The sequence below is a fragment of the Melospiza georgiana genome, chromosome 9, assembly GCF_028018845.1.
Source record: "Melospiza georgiana isolate bMelGeo1 chromosome 9, bMelGeo1.pri, whole genome shotgun sequence".
NCBI lineage: Eukaryota > Metazoa > Chordata > Aves > Passeriformes > Passerellidae > Melospiza > Melospiza georgiana.
In genome coordinates, this window is record NC_080438.1 from 14491853 (window position 1) to 14516666 (window position 24814).

A 24814-nucleotide genomic window follows, 5' to 3' on the forward strand; every position below is an offset into this window, starting at 1 on the left:
AAGACATTTGTATATATCCACAAATCATTTAACTCTTATCTTTGTACTAGCTTTAATGAATCTAATGGCTGCTGAAACTGCGTGGGCTTTATTCTACTTTTTATTTAAATAATCTTCTGCCCACTCCATCATAAAACAACACAAACACTTACACAGCATATTGCATCACGAAAGCCCCAAAGTATTTACTAGGATCACTATATCCACCACTAAAATGCAAGCACTTCTCAGTCAATAAACACTTCAGCTGACAATAAAACCACAAGAGAGTTTTCAGAAGGAAAGCTGAAGAGCAACAAATTCAATTTTCCCAAAATAAATTTAGAACCAGGGTCTTGCATTTTCATCTCCATCTGTATCTACTGTAGCCTTTCCCTCCTATGACCATGCAAAAAAAAAAAAAAAAAAAAAAAAAAAACTCCATATTAACTCACTAAGTACCAACATCACTCCTGCAGGGTCCACATCTTACAGGCTTTGACAGGATAATGAGCCCTCAGGAAATGCTCCAGGCCAGCACTAAATGCACCCTTAGAGTTTCAACTAATTGTTGGAAAACACATATTAATGCATATTAAAACCTTAAAAATTCACCCTTAATAGTCAAGGTCTAGCTCAGGGCTAATGTAAATTTCTCATCACTACGCTCTTCCTGATAGAAACATCTACAATTTACATGGTTTGAAATAAATAAGAATAATACAAATATGGAAAAAAATCTCACCTTTTTTAGATGTGTGTTTATTTGCTCCAGGCATACATTTGAACTGTACATTAAAAACAGACCTGTCATGAGGACAAACACAAAAGTTACAGATCCAGCACTTCTGCATAGAAAGTGTGACATTTCAAACTCACAGAAATTAATAACAGCATATAAAATGACTCATACATTTTGACATCACCTGCTCACAGAGGAGGTGTCTCTAAGATGCAAAGAACTTGAACTCCAGTCACCCTGGAAGTCCATCCAGAGTGTGAAAAACCCAGAGATCCAGGACTGTTGCTGAATGCTCTAGCCTGTTAAAAATCAGTAGTTTACTGTGACTAAACAGACTGATTTACCTAGGTGGGAGCATAAAGAAAAGGTATGTGTAAGTCAAATAGCAATAATTCTAACCAATAATAAAACTACAAGTACCAGAAGTAATAAAAAGTTCTCCAATTGCTTCATAAGGTGAACTTTAAAGGTGTTTTGATGTTATTATTAGTATATGTTAAAATCTGAGAAACATTACCACTGTATAGAAGTTAATCTAAAAGCCCATTCTGTAAGGTTATTAAAAAAGTACTTTTAAGGCTTTTAAATGTTTAATACCTTTGCAAAGTATTTTCTTTGCATTTATTTCTAAGTGCTGGATAAGGTCTGCTTTTAGAACATGTAATCTCAAAATATGTTATGCCATGTTACAAATACTTCACCAAGCTACAAAAAAAAAAACCACCAAGCCATCCTTAGCAGTAACTATCATTAGTTTGAGTTTTTTAATCTATTAGATCAAGGAATGAAATTACATCAAATTTGGTATATGATTATCAATCTAGTTTGAAATTATCTACTACGTATCACCTACACAACTACTAGTACAAGTTACACAATTTAAGCAATAGGTGCAAATGCTCAGGCATCATAAGTGATCCCACCATTTTAAGACATGAGAACATCCTTATACAGCACAAATAAGGGAAGAAGAATGTCAAAATTGATTTGAAGATAATATTGAACATCAAAGACAAATAACATTGTGGCAATTTTATTAAAATAAAAATATGGGTTTTGAATATTTGGGGAAATTTTATATTCTATTTTCTCCTGTGGGGAATGGCAAAAGGAAGATAGTAGTTTTCAGATACCAAAAGCCTGTCTATGGCTCATTGTCCAATTAATTGATACGAATAAATTAGCTGAATCAAGCTAAATGACAGCTAGTTGCTCCACAAAAGCTAGTAGTATATCACAGTAAGAGGCTTTCAGAGAATTAGATCAGTGCAGAGGTCTTTCCTTTTGAATCTTTGAAGCACATTAAAAGACATTTCTATCTTCACTTTCAGAAAAATAAGCATTTAAGAAAGGGATGGCAAGTTATTCATATTCAGAAACTCACTGAGAAGATTACAGGTGTTACAGCAGCAGTGGAGAGTTTCATGGCAAAAGCACAGCAGAATTTTTTTCTTCCAGATCCTCTTCCACAAAATGGATAAGATCTCTCATGCCCATTATCTCAGATGTCTCTCTATCTTCCTCAAGGAAATAGGGGACAGCTTGGTAGCTCTGTTCTTCCATCCCCTCTTAGCACTGCACCTGCTGCACCCATTTGAAAACATCCTGCCATCCAAGGTGCTTCTTTTTACTCCGAGACAGGAATGACACCAGGGACAGCTCAACCAATCTTGTTAGTCACTTATGAAAATTACATGGGATAACTGCTTTTTAGGGCCTTATAAGAATCCTGCTTTGACTTTGTGCAAATGTAGGAGAGTACAGGGGATGGCACAGGACTTAAACACAGCTGAACAACTAGGGAGAACTGAATCTGGATTCATTACATTTGGAGAAGATTTAGAGATTTAGTGCCAGGTAATGCAGAAAAAAACAAACCACTCCCCTTCTGTTTGAATCTAAGCCTCAATTCTAACTAAACTGCAGGGTTAAAATCTGATCTTAGGCAAAATAATCACATAAAAGTTCTAACTAAACTCCTAAGCGTGAACTCTGCTGCAATGGGGAATACACACTCTCAAGCTGCACAGAAGCTTCCATTATGTGAAAAAGAAAAAAGCACAGCTTTTTCTTACCACTGAGATGCCTCTCACACTTTTTAATTTTAGAGATGGTCTGTTTTCCACTTTCCTCCCTCCTGTCACCTCAGACAATGGCAGTTCAAGTGGACAATACAAGCAGAGGGGACATTTCTAATTCATCTCACTCCTCCTTCATTTTTTTTGCTGCTGTCATTTTACATGCATGGAAATGAGAATTTTGCCCAAGACACTCCTGCATGAAAAATTCTGTGTCACTCAGATTCTGAGCACCAGGTATTCATTGATGGCTTTCAAGTAGATCCTGAGTGGCAGCCAAGAATTTACAGCTGAGGGAGCTGAGGCCGCTTAGTCAGGAGAAAAGGAGGCTGAGGTAGACCTTACTCTCTAAAACTGCCCGAAAACAGGCTGCAGCAAGGTGGGGCCAGTCCTGGAAAAGAAGCAGTAGCATGAGAGGAAATGCCTCAGTTTGCATCAGGTGAGGTTCAGACTGGTTATTCGGGAAAAGTTCTTCACTGAAAGGGTTGCCAAGCACTGGAACAGGCTGCCCAAGGAAGCAGATGTGTTACCATCCCTGGAGGGATTTAAAAGGTGGGTAGATATAGCACTCAAGGACATGGTTTAGTGTTGGCAGTGTTGGGTTAATAGTCAGACCATAGAGGACTTCTCCATCCTAATGGTTCTGTGATTCTATCCTCCCAAAATATTTCACATCAGCAGAAAAAAAAAATTAAGCCTTTGGTTTTCACATCCAAATGTTAGTTAAAGTGTTTAACCCTGGAGACATTTTCAGAAAATTAGTTGAGAGCCTTTGCACAATGTAATCAGAAGAAGTTTTAAACTCTGATAGTGCAATTAAACACAATATACTCTTGCAGCTGCCATTTATCACACTGCTACCATTTCAAGTAACCTGGCCAACAAAACTGTTTGGTACCTAGGAGTGAAGAAATGGGAAGGATAATGTTCTGTAGGAGAACAGGTCTATCCAACATTTTATAGTGCTAAAAATACCCTTGAGACTTGTTCTGATACCTTGTAATTATGCACACATATCCTGATTTATGGTCCATGTCTCCCAGCCCAAAGCAGTATGCACTCTGTTTCACATCTTGCCCTATTTATGTGTAAAATACTCAAGTCTGTAATGCCATAAAAGAGAGGACAGGCTCATTGCACATGTTACTATCGATTTCATATGAGCATAGGCATAATCTAATGATCCTTTTCAACTAAGGATAAATATGCACAATTTAGCCTTAAACATATTCAGTGTCAGATCATTTCAACTGCTGCCTTTGAGAAATACGCCTGTGATGTTAAAGATGTCTGCTGTCCAGCCTCCTCCTTAAGACTGTAGAGAGTATGGCAAAGGAGACAAATTTGTCCAAACTGCAAATGGGACAAGAAACATTGTCAGCTGTGTATCAAGACACGTATCTTTTTCAGGCCAAACTTGTGAATTCATGTTCCACAACTTCCCCCGCTTCTCTCCACCTCCACACAACTCTGCTCTCTCACTGATCACCTACGTAATTAAAGAAGAAAAGAGAATTCACCTTGTCCAAGTGAGTACTGGCAAAGAGAGATGTGGTTGATAGGAAAACTAATAAGCATTTTACCTGTAACAATTACTGGCAGTATCCAAACTATGAGGTATATGCAGGTCCATTTCAAAAGAAGAAAGGACAACCTGGCTTAGACAAAGAGATCTGATTTTAATTCTCCAGGTCTGCTCTGCAACACTCACACAACCACTGGCAGGTGGCTGAAATCCTCTCTCTGGATCTGGAGAGCAAAGGAGTCACCCAACATTTATTTGCAAGTGGGTTGTTTCATTTTATTAGGTTTGTGTTGGTTTGGGATATTTTTTTTCAATTTTCCACCAGTTTCAAAATAAGACAACACATGCAGATTTAACGTTGTGATGTGTTTCTGCCCACCTTTTACATGCTAATCTTTAAAAAAGGAAATGTGTAAGTGCAATGGAGTGGCCTTAGCTGTCTGCTCAAGAAAGAGCTGGAATCTGCATGTGCTAACAAGGGATGCAAAGACCATAGCAGGGAGAAGGGTCTTCAAATTACTGTTACTAAAAATCGGACTACTTTTTTCTCCCTAACATATCTTACATTTGGTTGACAGTTGGGTGCATATTTATTAACACCTCTTGCAGAAAGGAGGTTTTGCAGTGCAATTATTTCAAAATAATTTTGAAAAAGGACTCAGTCAACATAAGGTTCAGTTTATCCATGAAATAAGCTCATGTTTTGCTGACTTTTGCAAAAACAATTTGACTTGTAGGCTGAATTCAAGCTTTATTTCATTTCACAACACAGCTTCAATTCTGTGTTTGTCAGTTCTGACAACTCTGTACCTGTTTCCTACTTGTATGGATGCAATTAAATATGCACTAATGTACCAATAACAAACTTGCATTATTAACAATCACTGAAACATAATTTGCAATTCACAGAAAAGGCTCCAACCCAAACCTGAAAGGTACATAATATTATTCTTATTTATTTATTTTTGTATTAAACTACATCTGCTGCACATTGTTTATGCTCCTCTTAGTGGTAGTTCCACCAAGTTTTCTTATATTACAATAGAACTATTTTTTTCCAATTCAGATTCAAATACGTTTTTCATCTTTGTTCTGGAATTATTGGTGCATGAATTAAGATGTAGATCAAAAGAATATTTTTCCTCACACACGCAGAAACTACAAAATTTGTGGAAAATGAGCGGCCTAGGGAAAGGTGTATGGAGTTCTCCTACTTTTTCAGCAAGTTCCATAGATAGCTATGCAGTCAATTTTGTGACTAACCTCACCAAATAAAACCAAGTGACACTTGTATTTAATAATCTCTTTCAGGAACAATCTAATCTGCATACATCTCACTTTCCATACTTTAAACTTTTTTTTTTTAATCAAAGCAGATTTGCTTTTCATGACCTCTTTTATGAATCCTTTATAAAACAGTTCCACTACCCATGCTTATTAGCTTTTTCCTTCTCTATTTTCTCTTTTTTAAAGGGTATCTGCATTCCTTCCAAAATAATATCATTTTTCTTGTCACTCCACTAATTTTTTTAGTGTTTCCTATTTCAGAGGGCTCATATATTTAAACAAGTAAGGGCACTGGTGCACCATCATGCACCAGATGTAGCCTAGAAATAATTTGATCCACTCAAATTCAATTAGGTGCTGTGATGGTAAGAAGCAAAACTAGATTCTTTAAGACAAGACCCAACATTTGAATGGCAATCAATACCTCCCTCCCTCTATGTATGAGCTCTCTGATTATTACTATTATTATTAATCTTGACACATGGGGAGCTGAACACTGGACAGGGTGAAGGACTAAACGGTGCCTCTGCAGCCAATGTGCTGAACTGAATGAACTGAGTGCAGGAACACAGGAGTGGAACTTTTAATTATCTCAGAGAGACAAAGCCATGGAAATAAAGTTCTTATCGATGCACTGCCAACAAATTGATAAACCAGGTGCAGAACAACTTCTTATAAAAATAAATTATAAAAAATTAGAGTACAGAAAGAGACAGACTACTCATAAAAGCAGACAAGAGAGTTTAAATTTTTTTGGTTTTCATGCAGTTTTCTCACAAGATTCTCACCAGAAGACGAGAAACAAACCAAGAAATTCTTGAACTATTTACTTACATGGAATGAAGGAGATATCACAGAAACAATTGTACATATAGATGATTTTAAAACTTTCCTTGGTGCATCTGAAAACCCACCTACAAAAAACAAAGGTAGAAGCAAACTTCAGTGGTGTGAAGCTATAGTACACATCTCCAACAGCCTAAAAATAACCAATGAAAGTTTCTACAGCAAATCAAATACACAAAATAAGCTATCACCATGTCAAAAACTAATATTTTTACAATTATATTCTATAGGAAAAGTCAAAATAACAAATGCCCTGATTCAGAAAATTAGAGACTGTAATGGCATTGCTACTTTCTAGCCATCTGGATCCACAGCGATATTTCATACTGCTAAGAACTAGGGCCTAAACTGAAACCAGAAGGAAAAAAAGAAAGAAAGATGGACATAAGAGAGTCATTTAGCCTCAACAGCCCAAAACTGTCAGGAGTTTACCATTTTTAGCTTGTAAGATAGAGCACGTATTTAGCATCTGAAAAGTCTGGATTTTGTAATAAGCACCAGACTCAATCTTAATGTGCAGAGGATACAGCCTCTTTGTAAGGCATTCAATAACATCATACTTGATCATATAAGAAGAGCCATTTATACTTCACTTATTGAGCAATGGCTCATCTACAAAATATCAGTGTATAGAAAAAGCAAAAGAACACATTACAAAAGGATATCCAGTCCTCCTGATAAGACTTTAAAGCAATATCTAATATACCCTGGATTAATATCATATTAATAGCTATGGCAAACTCATACCCTTGCCATTTCAATAGCCTGAGCCAAATAGGGAATGCATCTGACTATCTTTTCAGTACTTCTACTTTTTAAGTGTTATATTGAATCAGGTCAAGCAGAACCCAAGATACTTTATTTCAAGGCTATTTCAACGGTTAGAGCTGCAATTTAAATAGAAAGCGAGTGGTACTGTTCTCTGTACTTTAAACTACTTTAATAGTTTAAATAAATGAAAGTTATTGAAACTGGTTTCCAGAAATGAACTTGAATCATGCACAAATGTGCTGTTTCAATACAGAATAAGATCAGCAGTGCAGAAATGAATTACATTAAAAAGCAAAAATATGCTAAATCAGACAAAGAATTGAAACTCCAATACATCACAGGTGATTCTCCAGTAGCACATGTTTCCACCCAGAATACACCTATTGCACACAGAAAGCAGAAATGAAAAGAAATGCTAATCCATGCAACAATGCAGCTTCACAGAAGCAGTGAAGGGCTTCAGTTGGGTCCTTAAAAGCAGGCATTCAGGCAAAATGAGATACAGCAGGATGCAAAGGGAATAGTGACTCAAAGATAGGTTCCCACCTTCTTCTCTACCCTGCTGTCCACACTCCAGGAAATAGATGCCTTTAGCATTGCTAAAGTACATATAGAAAAATATATTTGAGAAATATATATATAAATATATATATATTTGAGAGGTTACATGGTGGTACATGATGTTTCTAAGATCATTCTCACTCTTTTCTATTTCTTTTTATGGACACCAACCCATGAAGGAAAGACCTTGCTGACAGAAGCAGTTTCTCTGCAGAGATGTTCTATGGGCATAGAGCTGGCAAAACTATATTAAATTTTAACAGAAAGCTTAGAAGTTGCCTACAGCAAACCTTGGCCACAGATTTCAGTCTTCGATACCCATATTTTGTATTTCAAAACAGAACTTTAATCCTCACAGCCTACATCAACTAACCTTGGGAATGCCAAGGTTTTTATCACGAAAGCTTGGGTGGTCCCAAAATTTTGTCATCCAGCAGGCATGTCCAGAAACATCCCAATTCCAGCAGGTTGGGAAATGCCCATCTTTGAGGCCTGAGCTTCATTAGGAACTGCAAAGACTTACTCCCTCCAACATTTTGCCCAAGGATATCAGTCCCACAGGCAAGCAGTACTTTTACCTAGAGAGGTTCAGTGCAAAAATGCATCAGCAAAGACCTTCTTCAAAATCACTTGTCATCATCACTGTGACTAATCCTGCACTCTTCCTAACAACCCTTCTCAGCTTCTAAGTATGGAAATCTGTTACCTATTTCAGGAAAGTGCACTGAACATAAAAGGTGGGGCAAGAATCCAATGACCAGATATTGCAATTACTCACATCCTGGCTGTAAAGTCCCCTTACAAACTCACACCTAGCTTCACTTGCAGCTCATTCTGTGTCTGGAGTGAAGGAAGGGGAACAATTATACTATCTCAAATCATCATTATTGTTTCAATGATTGCATTAGCATTCTCAAAGCATAAACCGCCCACAAAACATTTGAGGCAGACATCTAATGATGGATTTTCCCAACAGAGAAAGCAATTCCTCTAAGCAATAAAACAGTCTGTGAGAAATCCTGCAGTCATAAATCTAGTATTTCTCATTACAAAATTTACATCAGCCACGAAGTGATTACTTCTGAAATTACAAACCCTTGTGGGCAGAAATATTAGTGGGTTACCAATTGCCATTCTCATGAGTCATGAGAAAAGCAGTTCAACTCATAATAGTCTTGTAAAAAGCAAAATATCAAAAGAATTAATGGTCTTATTATAGACAGAAAGTTTAGGGCATCCACATAACAAGTATCTAGGCATCAAAATACAAAGACCAGCAGCAAGTTCCCATCGAAACTTTCAAAGGTTACCAAGTAATACCCAAGCAATACAGGTTTGCATTGCTTAGATATTACTTGGTAATATTACAGTTCTATCTATACAACTTTTCAACATATCTCCACAAAAGTAGCACCTAGACCCTCCAAACCTCCCCAGCATTCCCCACACAGGAGTATGCAATGTGCAGAAGGGAAAGAGAGGGAAGAGAGAGAAGAGGGGAAGCATCCAGGGCCTTGCACTCTCGCAGAACACGGGCAGGATTTCAGCTCCCCAGGGCAGGGCAGCGCTGAGCCCCTGGCTCCCACCTGTGCCAGGTGCTGGAGGCACACAGGGCAGGGCCCAGCCACAGCACAAGCCCCTTGGGCAACCCGGGCAATTCGCAGGACGTTGTTCAGCACGTTGAATAATGAGGATTTGGAGCAGGCTGTTCTTCCTGGAGACCCTGGGAGCTTGACTGAGACCAGCAGAGCACACATAGGGTGGTTTCAGCTCACCACAGCCCTGTGAATAGGGACAGTGTTTTATTTTTACTGCAAGTCCAATCACTGGCTGGCTATGGTGGTACTTGCCTTATACGGCACGGTGTAAAAATTATTACAGGCAAGGTAGCAGTAGCAAAAAAGCCTGTAAATATTCGTTTGGAAAAGAAAATAAGTTGTATCACAAACAAAAATAAACTAAAATAATAATTCAGGCAATTTATATCTCATCTTTGCCATACGCCATGCACTTCGTTTTAGCTATTCCTGGAGTAAGCTGATCACGTACTCCGTGTTTATGTGAAAATTATTTCTAAACTATTTTAATTCCTTATCATGAAATGAGACAATATTTAACATGCTCATGCTATCTTCCCTAATAACATAGGGAATTAAAATTTACAGGTTTGTAAGATGATATCTCATTGTGGCATTAGCTTTTTGGTCTTTGTTCTATTGGTGCCATTTTAGTAGATGATAATCACTTATCAGTTCAAAATATTGGCTTAGTAAAAAACATATGTCAGTGTTCCCATAATGCATTTTACCACTAAAGGATAAATATATATTTTCTGTCTATTTTCTATTTCACTAGATATTCATATAGGAATTTGGTCTTGTAGCTGGATATACATCGACCACTACCCATAGTGTTACTTGTTGGCAATTCATTACAAAAATGCCTTCTTTGGAAAGAAAACTCAGCGCACTGTTACCTAGAGTTGGAGAAAAATTAACCATCATATTATGCATAATTCAGCTTCAGGTCTCATATTTAAAAATCATTATCAATCAGATCTACTCTAATCTGGGGCTGAGGTCTACTGACCAGCACAGAGGGGCAAGTATCCTCCTTCCTGCTGGGGAAGATGCTCCACTCCTTATGTGCTCAGCAGCTTGCAGAACAGATAATCCAGGTAACTCCATATAAAGTTCTTCCTTTTATTTCCTTTCTACTCTTAGATAATTATGAAACACATTTCATTACAACCCCAAACCAGAAAATTTCTACTGTTTACAGAGCAAGTGTATCTTCAGTGGCAGCCAAGCTACTTTCCCTGCACTGTTAATCCAACGGGACATGACATCACCCATGATCAAGATCAGTCATCTCCACATGAAATTGCTTTCTGCCTCTTTTAAAAAGATGCTTAAAGATGAAAAATTATTTTTGATATTAAAGTTAAAACACTTCATCTTGAAACTGTCAAAATGAAAACTTCCAATTTCCTGGATTGTTTATTAAAAATCTCAAAATAGTTTTGCTATTTTTCAAAGCCTGATCTGGCAGACAAAGAACTGAGAAGCAAAACTGTTCACTAGATTAAACTATAGTTCTCTCTTCCCCCATCTGATGAAAAAAAAAATACATGTGTATATATATATATGTATATTCTCTTGGATTTTGGGAACACCCTAGCAAATGTGGTGAAAACACTATTTCACCCCAAAACTTTCAGAATTTCTTTTGAGTATTTTCATTACCATTTTTAATGAAGAATTGAGATTGATCACAAACTATTAAAATTAATTACAACAATCAGTCAGGACAGGGGAATTCAAAGAAGAGTATTATTCCAAAAAGCAGAAATCCACTTTCACACAACAAATTCCCCAGCTAAGAGGCTGAACTGACACCCACAGCACCTGGCCCACTGCAGAACTGGTCACTCTTCAGATTGCAGACTGGGTAGCAGCTGTTCTTCACTGGTGCTCTTTGAGGGAAGTTTTAGACAGTAACATTCACCAACAGGAACGTATAAGTAGCCCATTTGTTTTTGCTGAAGGGAAGAGGTGGGATATTAAATGGGCTGTTTGAGAAACAACAGCGTATGAAACATGTATGGAAATATTTGAAAGCATATTGTTTTGGTTTTACCTCAGATAATGTTTTCATGCACTTTTTCAGTGTCTTGCACACTAAAAATTAAGTACAGATATAAATTTTGTCTGACAGTGAAAACTTGAAAGCATTTTGGATCATGAGGGCATTTACACCTACTTTGATTTCTTGAAAAATAATTTAACAGTACTAGCTAGGGAGTGTGACAAAATAGATATATTGGTTGAAAAAAAATTTTGTTCTTCCCAGATAAGACTACTAATACAAAATTTTCCCAGTGAGAAATTTTAAGAACTGGCAGGGGATTGTTGGTTGGATTTTATTGCTAGTGAAATATGTGTTGTTGTGTCATGTCATAAACAGAAAACTGAAGCACTCTTTTTAAATCCTCAGCACTGCTGACACTTCCAACAAGTACTTCCGTATTGGTTTTGGTCTTATCTGTTTCTAACAGACAGCCTCATGCCTTGGAAATCTGACCTGAAAGAAAAATTCAGCCCCAAGTATCTGCTGTCAATTGTGCAGAAAATAGGAGATGACAGCAAAGTCACTCCTGCATGCCAAATTAGATCTCTTTCCAACATCTTCTAATGTCATTATTAGCACTCAAATACACTGTGTCAAAATGTGTCTGTATAAGGAGATGGACCAGGCAACATCAAATTTATCTCTTAGTCAATATGACAAGCTGGTTTTGATTCAGACTTCTGAACAGGAGAGACTCTTAGGAAAAAAATCTGCTCCATCATGAAGGTTTGTTTACAAACATGGATATTATAATAGATGGAAACAGGAAAAAAAATGTATTGTGCAGTTTCACTGGATTTCTGGAATCAATAGTAATAGGAGTTTAAATCATCAGCGTGAGCCTTAGGGTGTACACTCCAAACAGTCAATGGTGCAACGCAAGGAGTTACAAGATCATCTTCAAGAAGACTGTCTGCTTCAGAGATAGCCTTAACAGAAAATACTCATTCTAAAGCATCCACATAAATGTGAATTTAAGTGTACCAGATGGTTTTAGAACAATATTCAAAGGATTGAGAAGGAAACCACATCTGCAAAGATTAAATTCCAGTAATTTTTTCACGGTTTTATTTCTGACTAAGTGTACTCAAATAAAAGCGAATACCCAGACACAAAAGGCACTTAACTACTGACAGAAAACAATTCCTGGAAGATCAAAGTCTTTCCCTGTAGCACTGAGAAGAAAAGAGTGTATCATCTAAATACAGTGCCACTGCTTAACATATAGCATAAACAGCAGACATTACATTACAGCTCCATACCCTTTACCTGTATAGCAAAGTTCAGAAGGTTAATAGAAGAAATTAAATAAACCACAATGAAAAAGGTTTGGAGTATCATACACATGGGACTATTAACTAACCCGAAGAGAAGACTGCTTAATTCCACTAAATAAATGGATATTGATAAACTTCACCTATTCTAATTAGCAAGATTCCTCCTTTCATCTTTATATGACTTCTTAACATCCATTTCATTCCACCGAAGACAATTATTATCTCATAGAGACAATGGAGTTTTGTACCTTCTCATTGAACTTGATGACTTAAAAATGTTCAGGAATGTTTAAATAAATACTTCATGTTTGGTTCTTAGTGAGCATGGAAGCTGTGCTCATGGACGTGAGTGTGGTGTGTACTGAAAATGCTTAGGAAAAAACTACAATAATAACCAAAGTAGTCCCAACTCTTCCACTCCTTAATAAAATTTAATCCTGTATAACAAGAGCAAGTTTGTGCAAATCTTAGCATTCTAATTTCTTAACTTCTTAAAGCACACGATGTTAACCATGATCAATGCATATTTTAATGCAAAGTATCTCATTATCTTTCCAGAAGTGAATTTTTACTTTTTCCTATGTTAATTGCAAGTACTTTTGAAGTGAATTTCAGAATACAACTTTAACACAGGTTTTAATCATCTCATTACCATAAAATGTATAGACACAGTTTCTCATACCACAAAATTATACTCCTTAATAGAGAAGCATGGTATAATTTCATTTTCTGTGTATACACTACATATGATACATCAACTTTTCCCAGCTACAGCAAAATGAACTCTTATTTGCTCAGATCATTGCCAAATTAAGACTGAGCAAAAGACATACACAGATGTTTACTCATAACCTTTCTCCCTTTCTATTTCTTTACCCAACAGCCTGCACATAAACAACAATTTGTCCTGTATGTCGCTTCCAAGGTTTAAAGTTTTGACTGCTTGTTCATTTCTATGAAAAGAGTAAACCCCCTGTTGGTTTATATGAGGGGATAGAGAGGCATGGTCCATTTCTCCAACTCTGCCACCTCCCATCCAAGACAAAATAACTTGGTATTATGTTTAATCTCATCACAGAAGGATAAATCCAACCAAGCCTGCCTCCACACCAGCAGACTAGAAAAGAGAAGTCAATATCAAGCATATTTTGGGGTTCGGAGCAGGGGCAAAAGGCATAAGGACAAACATTGGCTATGGTTACTGCCACTCAATTAAGCCTTTCCAGGCTGTAAAATCTTCAGGGTAATGAATTAACTCTGAATTACAAGAACAAGCTAGCACAGTCTTGTTCTGTATTTTCAGCTGCCAACTGATATATCCTATACATGAGTCTGCAGACTAGTGCTCCTCCAACAGATGTACCAAAGAAGATCAAAGATTTTTGAAAATAAACTGTAACAAGATGTGGATATAAGCAAGGTCACTGCTGTAAGTCAGAGATGAATGCAACAAACATGGTATTGTTTCTAAACCAGCTCTTTACGAAGACTGAGCAGAGGCCAGGGACTATTCACAACCACAAGGGCACAGCATCATAGCTCAGAAGGAAGAGATGCTGGCCGGTAGCCTTGCATTTAGGAAGGAGAAATTCCAGAAATCACTGAGTGGATGTCACTCAGTGTTTCTTGCACCTCCTGGCAGGGAGAACATGAGCACCCTCTGACTTAGTTCAGCAGCTGCCTCCCTGTGGTCACAGCAGAGCAGAGCTGGGGTTTCAGTTGCTCTACTTTGGTCTTTTGACAGGGGATGGATGAGATTTTTATACCAGATGGAAAAGTACAGGGAAATTAATGGTGGGGAAATACCTGGAAACTCAGTTCTAGCAGGGATAGTATAACATATCCAACACAAGTCTTCACTTGTCAGAGCCTCTACTCCAAAAACCCAATCTCTAAATACATACAGGAGAAAGCTTTGTCAAGTACTTCTCAAATGCACTTAAAAAGAGGCAGTCAAATTAATCTATAGTCCTAACGTTCTCTTCTATATTCCCAAATACAGAATTAAAAATAAAAATCCTAGAAGTCTAGACCACATGATTTTAAGCCTATTAAGTATGTCCTGAAGGAGACAGATAGTTGTCAGGGCCATACAGTTAACCCCAGAAATCAGCTGCATATGTTTTTTATTTCTCAAAATGAGTTTCTAAGTTATAAATTAGATGAAACAGCCACCTTCTTCCTGTCTCTGCCAAGTAAATGGCAGTAACAGTAGAAACCAGGAATAAAACGTGAAATTGAAGAATCAGGTAACTAAAATTGATTAAAGATTATAACAGTGTTCATAAAAATGTAACGTTTAACATCAAAATGCAACCTCCAGCCCCTTCCTGCACATGAAGGAACCAACAGCTTGAGATGGTGACATGGCATAAAGTAAAAGGTGGAAAAAAGGCACATGATGAATCACTGTTACCACAGATAAAGATACACCATTTACAAACATGCCTCCACATAAATATATTGACATGAAAGTTTGGCTTACAAATACCTCCTGTAGCTTTAGTCACCATTACCCATCCAGTAGCTTTACAACCCTGTGCACAAGATGACAACCAACCTTAGCATGGTCTGTGGACCAGAATGAATGAACTGAATAAACTTCAGTCACTGATACTGGTGCTTTTGCCTGCCCCCAAGCTCAGTGACACAGCAAAGCAAAGACAGGAGGCAGCCACACCACATCATCCCCTTACCTATCACTACCCAAACCCACTTTCTGATTGGATCACCTAACAAAATCGGGGGGGAAAAAAGAGAAGTAAGGAAAAAAAGAACAGGAATTACCCAATATCTCCTAAAAAATTATCAAGTCTAGAAAGTAAATAATGAAGTCAAAGTAAGCCCTATGGATACTAAGTACATACAATACAGTACTTGATCTTCAAGACACACAGATCTCTAATTTAATAAACCGGTTGTAAAGGTATATAAGATGTGTGCAAGCTTCCCTCAGCCATGCAGCAGAAGAAAGTTTCCAGTTCAAGGAATAATTAGATCTCCCTAAAATGATCTTATCAGTCTCTCCTGCACAGAGCAGCCAGACCCACTCATGCCATACTACATGAGCAAACAGATTCACAGACTAAAAAAAGACTGATACAACTTTCTTTCAGCATTCCTCACACTACACACAGGCATGAAAATAGCCACCAAATAAAATCAAACAAATCACTTTTTTTCCCCCTTTTTTGTGTGTGTTTAGATAAAACATCAAAGCAATCAATAACACTGTTCAGACCATTAAGTTTAATTGATGAGAACATCCATTAACAGAGTAATTTCTGAAACTGTAGGTATTAATTATTTTCTTTCAAAACTTATTACTCATTTTTATGACTTGAAGGCTATTGGGCACCCAGGAAAATGACCATATTAATGCTCAATACTTTCTATTTACTCCCTGTTTTACAAGATATCTTTCCAAGAGCCTCAAAGGTACCAGACAGATCTAATAGCAGTGCAGCCCTCACACACATCCCCCAGCACTGTCTATCCTGGCTGACAAATGGTTTTGGCCTCTTGTTGACTGTAATCAAAGGGCAACTTTAGAGGCTTTACATAAAATTACCTAGAACATCAGAGATAGTATAAAGGTCCTATAAGCATTCAGGATCTATCCAGCCTACTTTTCCATATAAAGTATCTTTTTGCACAAGCTCTTAAGAGGATCAACATAATTTTAATGAAAGTTAACTTTATTTGAAACATTAGAGAGGATGCTTTGTCTGCTTTTGGTTGGTTTGGTTTTTAAAATTAAAACTTGAATTTCACTTTAGAAGAACCAAGATTTTGACTTTTTTAGTAGAAAGACTCATGCAAGACAAAAAAAATATATACAAACACAGTTATAAAGAAACCAGGTCCATGGGCACCTCACATTACAACATCAGGCAAGTCAGACCCAGGCTCTGAAAAACACCCCGAATTCAATTTATTTATATCTATTTTTCCACATAAAAGCAAAATCCTAACAGCTAGAGAAGATTGACTTACTGTTGATGATTTGCCTAGGTGTTTTACAGATACTCACATTAATAAAAGAAACAGAATTCTCTGTATCAAACTTATAACTAGTAATGTCAATTTTGCTTTAACTATTTGCTCAATCGGGTGGTTTTCAGACCCACATATAATGTTATAAACAAATCACTCCACTGCCTAAGGGAGAAAAGGAAAGAAAATTACTTCAGCAGACGTGAATGAAAAACACACTTTCTAGCTATAAACTCATATATTTGTGGTCAATATTTAATAGTATTTGTGTAGCAATACTTCTGCAATTAAGCTTATGCACACAGTGCACCATAGTCCCAATGAATCAACACAAATATCACTTTCATTTGCAAGAGTTTGATTTCTGAAAAGAACATAAAATTAGCTGCAATAAAGTTCGTTACAATAAAGTTGGCTGGTGTTCAGGATTTTGTTTTCTTAAAAAGTCATTTAAGCAAGAGTTTAGTGGGAAGTATATTTCTCTCAAGTTTGCAGGTCCAGCAGCACAACTTTGTATTTTGTTTCTCTATTTTTTAGTTAATTAAAACTAAATTAATTAACTAAAAAAGGCACAGAGGATGAACTAAAGACCTACATTGATAGACCTGTTCCCACTTTATGCTCTCTTCCCTTCCCAAACTTCAAGACTCAAAAAGAAATGGCAATAATGGCCTTAATTTCCTCAAAAGTCTCCTTGTTTGGGGGCTGAAGGACTTCAGGACTGTGTGAACAGTTGTACATTCAGTTTTTCTACCATCCACTTACGTGTGCTAACTTAACATTCTCTTCCAACCCTGATGACTATGGTTCTAAGATCACCCAGTCTGACTATCAGTCCAGCACCACCACCAGTAACCACTGAACTGTATTACTCCCTGCCAGATCCAGAACTGTATTACGCAGTGCCTTAATCATTTCCAGGGTGGTGACTCCACCATCTCCTGGGCAACCCAACTACCCTAACAGCAAAAAAAAATTTCTCGTATCTAATCTGAATCTTCCGTCTCAACTTAAGGCCATTTCCTCTGGCCCTTTCACTGCAGAAGAGACCAGCCTCCAACTTGCTCCAACCTTCTTCCATGTGGCTTTAGAGAGTAGTGAGGTCCCCTGAGCCTCCCATCCTCAAGACTCAACAAGCCCAGCTCCCTCAGCCATTTCCCATCAGACAAGTGATGGCTCTCAAGCCTTGCTGTGCTTTGCTGGACATGTTCCAATGTCTCCACATCCTTTTTGAAGTGAGGGGCCCAGAACTGGACACAGAACTCGAGGCCCAGCCTCACCAGTGCTCTTATCTCTAGTCTCAGTCTATCCTCTGCTACTTTAAAATCAATACCACATGTCCTATTGCAACACCTTGCTAAGAAGTCTGTGCTCCTCTTTCTTATAAACCCCCAGTGAGTACAGGAATGTTGCTAAGAAGTCTCCCCAGAGCCTTCACTTCCAGGCTGAATAATCCCAACTCTCCCAGCCTGTCTTCAGAAGGCAGGTACTCCAGCTCTCTGATCAGCCTCATGGCCTCATCTGTACCTGCTGCAAGAGGTCCATGTCTTTTCTGTGCTGAGCACTCCAAAATGGGATGCAGCACTGCAGGTGGAGTCTCCCCAGAGCAGAGGGCAGAATCCCCTCCCTCAGCCTGCCAGCCACACTGTTTGTGATGCAGCCCAGGAGGCAGCTGGCTTTCTGGGCTACCAGCTCATATTGCAAGGACCTGGTACTTATGATTAGCCACATATCCAATAGCGTTATTCTTTCAAAGTACCAGCTCACTAAGTATGGATGCTGTCTTATTGTAAAGCTCTCATACCTTCTCGGTGATGTCTCATGGGCAGCTCCTCACAGCACTGACTCCTCCTTCTTCACAGCACAGACAAAACACTCCAGCTCGCTTCTCAACCAGCTAACCCACTCTTTTATAGCACTCATTCTTATTGGACACAGCTGGGACCTGTTAAGGGCAGGCCTGTTCCTAATCTCTGGTAATTAGTACAGCTGCAACTCCTCAGGGGTGAGATTACCTTCTGCACTATATTTTCTTACATTCTATCCCCCCACACATGGAGATCAGACACACTGGTTAGTAATTCCCAGGTTACCCTCTAGAACCAAATTTATGGACAGGACTTACACTGACAGCCCACCAGCTTCCTGCAAGGATGGGATGATGCAGCAGCACAGCTTCTCGATACTCACTCCAGGCTGATTTGTTTACTCTGACTCACCTGCTGAAAAACAAACAACCACCAATACAAAACACAATAAAAAGAAAAAAAAAAACACACCACCATCATCCCACAGAAAATAAGAAACTCCTGTGAAAGGTCTTCCCAGCACCTTCAGCAGCAGAGACCAACACAAAGAATTCACTGACCATCCCTGGCCCGGGCTTTCCACTGAGTGTCCCCAGTTACACTGCTGCTGTCAAGTAGTCTCACTGATTTCCTGGGTTTGATATACTAAGGAGCTTTTTGTCAACAGCTTGAGAGTCTTTTGCAAGGCATTTTTCTTGTTCTTTATGAGATTTTTAATTTCCTGCTTGCGTTTGGCCAGCCAAGTTTTAAGGACTTTCCTCTGCGGTTCATTTGAGCAGGCTTTCCTGTTTCCAGCATCTGGCAATTTTGTTACAGTGCCCTCCACTGAGGTTTCTATCTACTGAGGTAAGCACCTGAGCATGATTTAGTATTCTCTTTTTTTTACTTTGAGATATGTGGGGGCTTCTGATAACTTTATTAAAATACCTGTGTTGTTAATAGCCCTCAGGAGGCTTATAGGCCTTTTAGAATAATTCTTTAAGTGTTTGTTGTCTGCTTGTTCTGCAGCTCCTGTACTTAAAATCAAATGACCATGTTCTGCATGTGTTTATTTTGCTCTCTTCAGCTGCAGAGCTCAATGTGATCTTATGGCAGTCACTAGTTACCAAGCAGCTCCAGTGCACCACTCGGGAGCACATCCAGAGTAACACCTTTCTGGATGCACCAGGTGTTCTGGGAAGCAGCCACTTTGCACATCTGGATGCATCCTCTTTTTCCCATCATGAAAAGGCACCTATCCAGTCTCTACAGGGCACCTGCTGAAATGTCTCACTGTTTTTGCCTGTACTGAATTTGCAGCTTCCCTATTCTCATTTCACATTTCCTGAGCACTATTTCAAGTCTGAGCAGGGGGCTGGTAACACAACCTTAGCACTGCATTATCATTAGAGCACAAGATTTCTGTCCACAGTAGTTCCATGGATCTGCTCTTCTCCCATAATATTTTGTTATGCTGTTGTGCTTTATAAAATGTACAGAACCACTCCCTTACAACTGAATGTCACTCTCACCTTTCCTATAAAGCTGATATGGCAGCATTGATGACCCTCCTTTCACCAGGTCTGTTTTCCAAAGTTATCATTTCACACCATTCCTCATCTTACTTACAGACCTTAAAGCTGGTTGGACAGAACTCCAGTTTTTCCTTTTCTCCATCTCTCATTACTGCTTCTTACTGCCTCTGTTAAGTGGCATTGCAGATATTCTGAGAGGACTCCCTTTCTTCTTTCACTGTGCTCTTCTTTGTCCCTTGCAGGTTTGTTTGGTGTACCCTGAAGATCAGCCATGGTCCCTTGGCAACCTCTGACATTCCTGCCCATGTAGATGCCTCAGCTACAGGAACATGCAAGAAGAAATTACAGCAGCAGCTGGCAACAGCTGCATTTGAGCAATCAGGCCACTCTTTGCTAGCAGGTGCTTCGCTACCTGGACCTTGCATCCCCCACAGCAGGGCAGAGGCTGCTGCCATGGTGGAGGCTTCACCTGCAGCCATGCTGGAGTCCCACTGCTTTGTGCACAGCTAACTGGGAGATACACACAGAGCAGCTCTATGAGGCTCTTTCATTTAGTGCCGAAAACAAGTCATGGAAACAAAGCAGAAAAGAAGGATAAAGAAGAAAACACACTGAATGGGCAAGGTCAGGCTATACGAAGCCAGCACTGATACCACGATTTCAATTTAACTAATATTCATCACCTCATCAGAAAAACCCTGCCTGCGTTCTGCACTCATTCCTCAGCAACATCCATCTGCCAAATTATGCACTCCTTGCTGAGACCAAGATATTATGGCTGCAAGAAAGCATTTAGCCCATCATGGTTGCTATTGCTAAGTAATAAATAATACTTAAGGGAAAGGAAAAAGAAAGTATGAGACTCTTTTTTAATTCCATTTGACTGAGCTGATGGCCTTCACCTCTTAATATTATGTTATTATTACTACAGTAGGAAGACATTTAGCTTCTAAGTGTGTTTGAGACATCTGTGAATCACTCATTATCACTTTCTTTTCTTAGAAAAGATAGGCTTCTGGCTCAACTCCAAAAAAAACCCACTGGAACACCTGGACACCAGAACCATACTGTTGTGACTACTGATCCATCTGCAAAACAAGCTGGCAACCTGCCTCATCCAGCATAGCTCAACACGGACATACTCTTCATGTTTCCCAATAGCTATGCACCCCTCATCCAGAGACAAGGGGCAATTTGTTAGTTGCTCACTAAATCCCTTGGTTTCCATCAAGGCACTTTGGAAATCAACTGCTCTGTAAGACATGTCACAGGTGCAGGCCAGGTGTTGCAGTGGATCAGAAGAGGAACCAGAAACAGAGGTTTGAACAGGGACTTTGATAGTAGTAATTTAGTTTCAGTGTGAGACTTTTGCTTATTGACTTTGTTTATCAGTTTATTTCATTACTTAATGAATTATGACTGCGATAAAGGGACCTGAACAACTTTAAAATATTTTTAATTGGTCTGCATGACATAATTGATAACCAGAATTTCTCTAGAAAGACAAACTGCCTTTTGGTTGTCTGTCTACTATAACACCTACAAGCTGAATAATCAAATCCTTTCAAAATAGCCTTCTTTTGTCAAAAGAAATACAGAATGAAAACAGACATTGCATGCAACTTCTAATGTTTTTCTCTTTTCTTCCATATAATTAAAGGGCTTGATAGTCCAATAGCTGTTTTGCTGTTGTTTGTACTAAAATGGTTTGCAATTAATCTAAAATCTCTTTCCATATGTAGACAAGTATTTCCATTATGTAACACAACCATTAAAAAAAAAAAAGTTACTACAATTAGCAATTCATTTTTACTTCTCACAATGGACAAAAATATTTCACACTGGCTATACCTTGCTACCCCTAGCTGAAATGCCAGAAGTATTTTTCCATAAAAAGAAGGAATAGCATAGAAAGAAGGAATAGTTTATTATAGCAAACAGTTCCTTTTGGTTTGAGAAGTTAAATGTTCTGCTTGCATTTAAGTCTTGCATTAGTCCTGAGTTAAACATTTTCAACAACTTCACTATTTCTAACTTCTAAAGCAAAACAGGTCATGACTTGAGAATTTTCTCTCTGGGGTACCAGCCTCAAGAATTGTGTTTAGAAGTTCAGCCTTCTGAATTAATGGGAAAATCCCAGTTCTCAGTCCAACATATCAGAAGTATGGAAAAACATTAAATAAAATAAAAAAATACTAATAATCAATAGACTAATCTATTACCCATAACTATTAGAAAATAAGTACAAGCCAGCTGTATACCTGACTAAAGTTAAAGTCTGCATCTTGCAAAGATGTGTTTGAAGTGATAAGGCAAAGAGGGAAAGGATTGTTATGAACACAAAGTGCTAATCTGCTGTCTAAGTCCTACTGAACCTCTCCCCTAACACTTAATCTAAAATGCTTTCAGCTCTTAAATTCCCCTTCCAAAACCAGCAGGAGGTTAAAGCAGGACCCAATGGGAGGTTACATTTATTTAGTATTCAGTCCTTTCTCAGATGAAATATTGCAGTCTGTCCTCCCAGGTATTTGTAAAACCATTAAAATAATGGTTTATAACTATTACTTGAAATAGCAGTTCTATTTGTAACCACCACTGAAAAAGGGTAAGCAAAGTGCATTAATTTTCTTTGAAAAATACCCAAAACCTTTGCTATAGAGCACTGAGGAAATGTGCCCCATTAACTAGTTCAATGCTACAAGCTGAAGCAATGCTAGTAAATATTGTTTAGCTAAAAGGAACCTGCATCTCTCTAAGGCCCTCTCCAGCTGTACCCTCCATGCCTCACAGCTCTGCAGCTCACCACAGATGCCTCCTGCAAGCTTTGACACAAGTTCAGATCCTGTACCTTTACACATTAACAGTACCTGTAAAGATAATATCCATTTGGCTATGAAAAGAGCCAATTTTAATAGCCATTGAAATTGGCTATTTTTTAACAGTCACTACATTTGACAATATATATTATTGTACTTACATTTTTCCCTTAGAAATAAGATCATCACAAAGAAGAAGTAATAACACAAAATCCACAGAACCATCAAACAAGACCTGTCACAGAAATCTTTGCGTCATTTCCATGACACGCAATGAGCACAGCTTCCTTTAACTCCGCAGATCTCAATTTCAAATCTGCAGTTATGCACTATGAAAAATTTCTAGAAGTTTAATTTTTACCTTGCTAAGGAGAATTTTAAGTAGTACCTAGAGAATATATTTATCAAGTTAAAACAGGAATCTTAAGTGTGGCCAGGCAGTTTTGACTTGTGTTAAAATTTTTTCATTTATACATCATTCTTAGCAACAGTGGATGAAAAAGCTGATGAATGCTTGTTGCTACCACCTTGAAAGGCATCCTTAAATTGAAAGCAAATTTGATATGCAACACTGCCTTTTATTGAGAACATCCAGTTAATGGATTATTTTCTTCAATCATGTTATAAAATCCACAAATCTAGTATTTTTATAATTTTTCAGTCATTAAATAACTACTGATAAGAATAATATATAGACTTTCTCACGCTATTTTGGTTCTGCAACAGCTTTCCCCCCCCCAAAAAAATGTGTTTGCTCTGATTTAGGTTTTTGCTTAAAAAAAAAAAGGTTTAAAAGTTGAAGCCAGCAGTGTCCCTTCATTGTCACAATGAACACAACCAGGGCACAGCTTTGGGCCTGCTGGCTGTAGGCTTCTGCCACCCCCACTGGATGTTGATGGTGCCTTCAAACACCTGCAGCAGCAGCCCACATGCAAAGGACAGATAGAAAATTCTCAGGTTTCTAAGCAAGACATTCTTTCCTTTGCTCCCAGCCATCACTGAGATGAAGCTATACTGCTGAAAATTATTTTTTTTTCTCAGATAAGTCCCTCTTAAAAAGACTTTCCTATTACTGCATCCATTATATTCACTATGAACATCTGCATATCCAGCTGCTACTTTTATTACTGTCTCAATTCCAGAATTCTTAACATTTTTTCCTTTTTCTTTTTTAACTATACTTAAGGTATGAAACACCTATAATTCTATTTTATGTACAATCAATTAATTATGATAGTTAATCACAGCCTTCTCAGAAGGAAAATGCAACTGAAGGCCACAGCTGAGTTACATCATTTCAAATGTAGACACACAGCCAGGCAGACAAACTGACTCTCAACCACTGATCCCACATAACCTTCTAGCCCTTTATTTTTTTTCACATCTCTCAAAACTGTGAAGTCAACATCATTAATATGCTACAGGAACAAGTACAGCATCTGTGCCAAATCCAGACATACTCATTTTCACCAGCTACCAGTGACTTTATGACGAGTTTATGAAATAGCAGCAATAGCTGATGATTGCTCTGCTCCTGTCCCAGCACCAAGCAGCCAGAGGAGTCATGGGCTGAGGAAAGCGACCACAGAGGCTCAAGAGGCCTCAAAACAGGGACATCACTGCTGGTTGCCTGGCACTAACTTGCAACTTGCTGCTCTGCCTCCTCTTTGTTCCTCTTAATGACTTTTTACAGCAAAAATCTAGTGGGAAACAGTGTCTTCCTAACACTGAGGAAGACATCCTGTAAAATTTCCAAGGATGCCAAGAGCCACCCTGATGTCAGAGCAGCATGCTGAGCCAGAGAATGGCACCCCTGTTGAGTACAAGGCCCTGAGAGCACAGTCAAAACCAGAGCTCCTCAGAAGTGCAGGCACACTGGCAACATAAGGGTTATATATACTGAGGATTCAATTGCTAGTTTGCTTCTTGGCCTTTGATAACCAGAAACCAAATTGCTTTTCTGTTGAATAAAGTATCTTTCAAA

At 38.3% G+C, this 24814-nt stretch overlaps 1 long non-coding RNA gene across 8 annotated transcripts in view; it reads right to left on the reverse strand.

Moving 5' to 3' along the window:
* Nucleotides 1-24814, reverse strand: part of LOC131086996 (uncharacterized) — a 65817-nt gene that overhangs the window by 15593 nt on the left and 25410 nt on the right. For 2 of the 8 annotated variants that reach the window (XR_009114818.1, XR_009114819.1), the window contains exons 2-5: nt 18818-18914; nt 6446-6525; nt 906-1065; nt 725-786 (exon numbers count right to left, since the gene is read on the reverse strand). This is a non-coding gene — a long non-coding RNA (uncharacterized LOC131086996). Of the gene's footprint in view, nt 1-724; nt 787-892; nt 1066-4382; nt 4454-6445; nt 6526-7774; nt 7828-18817; nt 18915-24814 lie in introns of those variants that run through there. The other 6 variants (XR_009114824.1, XR_009114820.1, XR_009114823.1 and 3 more) reach the window with 6 other exon arrangements.